We start from the raw sequence: 6,025 nt of genomic DNA, 5'->3' as shown, positions 1-6,025 counted from the left end.
TCCATTTAACTTCCTATTCATTTTGGGACCCAGCTAGGCTCCTAAAAAGATGAAGGAGTTTTGACATCCCTATAGCATATTGTGAGATATATAAGTAATATCTTCTGTAATTCTGCTTTGTCTTTATTAACTAAGTGGATTGCATCCCAACATTAATTTAGCTGCTCATTTTATTTGCCTAGTGTTCCTCCTTCCCTTCTTCTGACAGCACTACCCTTCTTGCTTTGGAGGCTCTTCTCTGTGATCAGTGGGGTTCTACTTTATGTAGTTATGAATTGTAATTTCCCAGCTTTTGCAAAAGTGTCGGTGTCTGTGTTAGACTCATATCTGAGTAATCTAAGCTTCGTTATCCTGGTCATAGTGATTAGGTCAGAAATGGACATACATAAAGTCCAAGACAAAGAGATCACAACAGTTTTTAACAAAAAGCACTAGGAAAAAGAGTTTCTGTCTTTATTCAGTACTTCCCAGCCTGACAGTATAAATCTGCAGCTCTTTTCAGCCACTGAAAGATGCTTAATAGAGGGAGGGAAAGAGGAAAGGCGAGAGGAACAATTACCCTATTCCTTAGGTTCCCTATTTACCAAGGCTAACTAAATGCAACTAGTTTAAACAAAAGTGTTTTGACTAACATATTTGGATTTGAACTTTAATTTAATATTACCCAGATTATGCTCCTTGTTCTGAACAGTTCCTATCCCCCTTCTTTAAAGACACTTTATGAAGAGAGTCATGGCAACTCTGTTTGTTGTATAGTTCTGCCCATACCTACGTAATTCAGTGTGATTTCTAAGGCAATGCTAGGAAGTCAGGTTTTTTAAACAGGTTGCTTAATATTAAAACCAAAGGCCATATATAATTATAGAATGGATTAATTTTATTATGGGGAACAATGATTAAGTATAAAAACTGTATTAGTGAAATTAATCATGAAACTCAGTCAATTGCTTTTAATCTGTGTATTTGCATGAAGAGTATTAAAGTGGTTGTTTTATTGCCTTTTCATGGTTAAATCAACATTACTCAAAGAATAGAAAAGTGAGTTTTGCTTTTGTTGTTTTAACTTGTTTTTAATTTTTTTCTCCTTAGCTGAGAAATTTTGTTATTTTTGTAATTTTTCTCATATCTTTAGGAATATGGTGTTTGCCAAATACAAGTATACTTAAGAGAGAAGAGACAATTTCTGAAGGGGTATTGAAGGTTTAATGCTTAATACTACTTCAACATTGTCTTCAAATTTAAACATATGGTAAAAACACTTATAAAATGGGTTATTACTATACAAATGCTAGTATGTCAAATTTACACAAAGAAATATACATGGGTACCAGGAAATTATAGCATATGGCAGATGGTTGTTCCATATTCTGACCCTACCAAAGAGGGATGATGTTTTCTGAACCTTGATTCTCATAAATGGTGGTTCATTATGTCAATACTTGAAATCAAAGGAGTATTAATTTAAAGTTTATTAATAGATAATATGATAAACACATATTTGTAATTTACTACCTATGTTAACCATTTTACATGTATTGTATTATTTGTTCTTCAAAGTCCCTATGATAAAATATAATTTTGTCTAAAATGTGTCTAAAAGTGAATACACAAATTGATTTTTCAGACTGGAACCGAGGTCTCTTTAGTGATCATACCTTAAACCCTTAAACAATATTGTGGCCTCTGCATTACTCTCCACTTTTAACTATCATGATAGAGACTAATTGTGCTCACAAATTCTCATCAAATTTTGAAGAGAAAGAGGCAGCTATTTTCCATCCAAGCACTTACTTAAGTACAAAAAACCTCTAATAATTATATAGGTGCAAATATATGTATATGTGTAATGGTAAACACTTCTCCTTAATACACATGCTTAACATTTAAAAATTAATATCAAAGACTTCATCTCTTGTATAAGGAATCAAAATTATGACACTGGCCATTATAAGGTATTAAAAAATTCATGGCAACTTTTGAAAAAGGAAGAATGTTATTAACCTTGGTGTCTTGACCAAATTACAATTTGGGTAATTACATTTGTCTTCCCTAATCTCCTTTTCAACTTTCAATTGGGTAGTGTATTCTTAATGGATTTCATTACCCAGCTTCCCTTAGGATTTAAAATAGGAGTTATCTTCCAAGACTGGGTCCATTCCAAATTTATGTCCTCTCACTTCAATTGAGCTGTCATTGAAACTCTTCAATTGTGTGTATTTAATTTATTCCTCTTTTCTTGTCTTTTGTTTTCCCATTTTGGCTGTTTCAAATCATTTTAATTTTTCTGAAGACCCAGTTACACATTGAACCTCAGAAGTTAACTTCCAAGATCAGTCAGATATTGTTTGCTGGTTTCCACAGCAGAAAGCACACTGTGTTACCCTCATGGAGATGAACTTACCCCTTTTCAGTGAGAAAAAAATCAGTCCGTGGGGTGTGCTTCTGCAGCCTATCTCTTCCTTGTGAATCTTTCTGTGATCTCACTGTTAAGTCCCCAGTCTCCACCATGTCATTATGTCATGCTTTTCCTTTCTCTATTTTGATGGAAGATCTGAACCTTTTTCCTAAGCTGTTTTCTTGTCTATGTCTTTGATTCTTTCCTTCTGTACTGTGTTACATTTCTCCCTCCTCTGTGAAACTCTTTCACTACATTCTGTAAAAATGGAAAACATTTAAGGTGTTTTTTTGGTTTTTTTCCGCCTTGGTCTCTCTACCCTACAGACAATCACAATTTTCATTTATTTTATACCATACCCCATTTCCCATATTTTCATCAATCCCTATTCAATATGATTTCTTTTCCAACCATTCTGTCAAAACTGTTCTTCAAAGAAACCAGCCCATTTGAAATTGCCAAATCATTACCTTTTCTTAGCACTCAAATTTCTTATTTCTCTTTTGGTTTTAATACTGTTAACTGCTCCTCATTTACCCATTCTAAATACCTTCAACTTCTCAAATGTTCTTTCAGTTGATTTTCTCTTCTTGTATTCGTGATTTCTTTAACTTTCTTGCTGGTTTCAATGTTTTTCAAATTTCATGTAAGATTTTCTCAATTTTTTGTCTTTAATATTCTTTTATTTCTATAGTCTCTTTGTTAGTGATCAGTTTTAATTAGATAGGCCAAATGAAGGAACCATAGCTCCTGTGTACCTACTAATGTGCTAAATAATTACTTATTATATAACTAATGTCATTTATACAGGAAAATAAAACCAATGGTATTGCCACCATTTTATAAGCAACAAAACTAAGACTGAATTAAATGTGAATGTATTTTTAAAGCTATATATATATGTATACACACATATTTATTTTTCTGTTTTTTCCTGTAAATTTCTTTAATTCACTAACCCTAGACTTAGGTATTATCCTTGATTGTACCATTCAAGACCTAAGAAAAAGCATAGAAAATGGCAAATGTAGAGAAATGTTACAGCAATGGTGACTTGGGAAACAATAATTTCTGGTGTTCTACTATTGCCCATATTTTAGAAATGAGAAGCAGGAACAGAGAACCTGAACAGTTTTTCCAATGTCATGTAACTATTAAGTGACAGACATATATTTCAACCCGAGAATACTGATTCCAAAATCCCATGATTAATCTTCTACTTGTCTAAATGAAAGAATGAATGGTAAAGGATAGAATGACTTGCATAGAATTAATCAGCCAGATGATAGATGTGAAAAAAGATTATAGGAGAGACAGAGTTAGAAAGTCAGATTCCAAGATTTGTGTACCTGCCACCAAATTCCCTAGTAGCATAAACTTGTGTAAGAACGTTAACACATATGAATCCATCTGTTCCCTCTGCCAAAGTTGTGAAGACACAGCAAAATGATGCTGGGAATAGAATGAGAAAAGCAGTACCGGATTAATCCTCCTGCTATAGTCTGAGAGTTTATAATGCTCCAAAATTCATGTTGAAGTCCATACTGCAGGTGAGGGTGTTAGGGGGTGGGGCCTTTAGGGGATGATTAGTTCATGAGGGTAGGGCTTTCATGAACGAGTCTGTGCCCTTCCAATAGAAGCCACAGAGAGGCCACTGGTCCTTTCTGCCACCCAGGGGCGCTGCAGGAAGTCAGCTCTTTAGCAATGTGTGTGCTCTCCTCAGACACGGAATCAGCTAGCATCTTGATCTTGGACTTCCTGGTTTCTGACTCAAGACATAAATTTATAATCCTCTCAGGGTTATGGTATTTTGTGATAGCAGCCCAATGGGCAGGCCCTCTCCTTATATCTTACTTAAGTGAGCCTTTCCAGCAGATAAAGAGGCCTTTGAGGGCTGTGCTGTGGAGAGCGTGTGCTGTGGGCAGCATCACCAGCAGCAGATGACAAAGACACAATCGCCCATTTCTCTTCCTCCTTCTTGGCTTTCCCTAATCACCTCAGGATGGATGTGGATGATTTTGAATACAAGCTATCAACTCTTCTTGCATCCCAATGTACTCCAGCACCTACTAGTGTAATGTGTTCCTTCTCCATAGGGGACAACCATAAGAATAGAATCATTGTCATCAAAGTGATCTCAGAACAGTCGCAGTTCATCTCAGACTGTAATTTCTTGTTTCCTCCCACGTTCTTGATCTTCAGAAGCAAAAGTTATTTCTATTTTTCCATCTCTCCAAGCACATTAGGTGGGATTTCTATCACCCTCGAATTTGGCAATTATTTCTTCTTTATTCAGTCTATGGTGGGCACCGACAATTTATGACCTCAAGTGCTTAGGATGCATGAGGGAACAGAACACACCAAGACACTTGTGTGGAGTTTGTAGTCAGGCACGGCTGGTAGAAAATGGACAAAATCAATACAGATCAGCAATATTATTAGGCACATCCTAGTGATAGTGGTGTTGCAGATTTTTCCTTCTGTTCAATTTTTAAGAAATGTTACAGCTCTTTTATTTATGTTACAGCCCTTTTTCTCCTTTGGGTTATTTGTCTTGTGACCATGAAGAATTAGGCATACCAAGGGAAAGAGTGAACAATGTGAAGGATATTCATTAAGCAAAAAGAGAAAGCTCCTGGAAGCTGGGAGAGGTCCTAAAAGGGTTTGCCTAGGAAGAGGTTATGTCTAGGGGTTTTTATATGGGGAAATTCCTCTGATTGGTGGCTTCATATGCTAATAAGGTAAAAACCTTTAGAACTGGATGTGGCCCATTCAGGGGTCAGCTGCCAGAATAACCCTTTTGCATAGATACACTGATGTGCAACTGAGCCACTCCCAAATCAGAGCCTGAGGAACTGCATGAGAAGTCCATGGAGTACATAAACAGGCCTGCAATGGCCAGGGCCCTTAGCTAGTGCAGCCTCATCTGGTGGCTGCCTCATTCTTCTTCAGGGCTCCTTGTCCTTCCCTGCCTGCATTAAGAATCTACTTGTAGATCAGTGGAGGAGAAAAAGGAATTTTAGATCAGGCGGGAGGGTCATGGATCTTGGGATTTTAATCCTAATTTTTGAGGAGAAATAAGCCTAATGTTTTCTGTTGGAAATGTCCCACTCAGACAGAGACCTGCCTCTCTATTTTGCTCATTGACACAAGGTGGAGAATCACAAATTAGAAATAGAAGAATAAATGGAACTTGAAGAAAATTTATATACAGCATCAAAGGAAATGATGTGGCTAATGTGCTTTCGGGAAAAGCTTATAAATAACCATAAAATGAAATGCTAATTTCAGTCTATCTCAGGGTCTTCATATGTACTCATATCTATCTCTTAATTCATACAGAAGGTCTTCAGATACACACACAGACACACACACAGCATTTTTTTTTTTTTTTCAGATAACTGTGTCCTATTAACTGCTCTAACAATTACCACGAACTGATGGCTGAACACAGCAAAACTTCTCTCACAGATATGGAGGCCTTCAGTTCAAAGTCAAGGTGTCATCAAGGCCTCTGTCCCTGGGGATTCTAGGGGGAGAATCCTTCCTTGCTTCTTCTGACATCTGGTCACCCTTGGCACCCATTGTCCTCCTAAGTTTATGGCCACATCACACAGATCTCTGCCTCTG

The sequence above is a fragment of the Lepus europaeus genome, chromosome 15 (genome assembly GCF_033115175.1).
Source record: "Lepus europaeus isolate LE1 chromosome 15, mLepTim1.pri, whole genome shotgun sequence".
Classification (NCBI taxonomy): domain Eukaryota; kingdom Metazoa; phylum Chordata; class Mammalia; order Lagomorpha; family Leporidae; genus Lepus; species Lepus europaeus.
The sequence above is the reverse complement of the archived record's forward strand: the minus strand, read 5'-3'. Positions refer to the sequence as shown.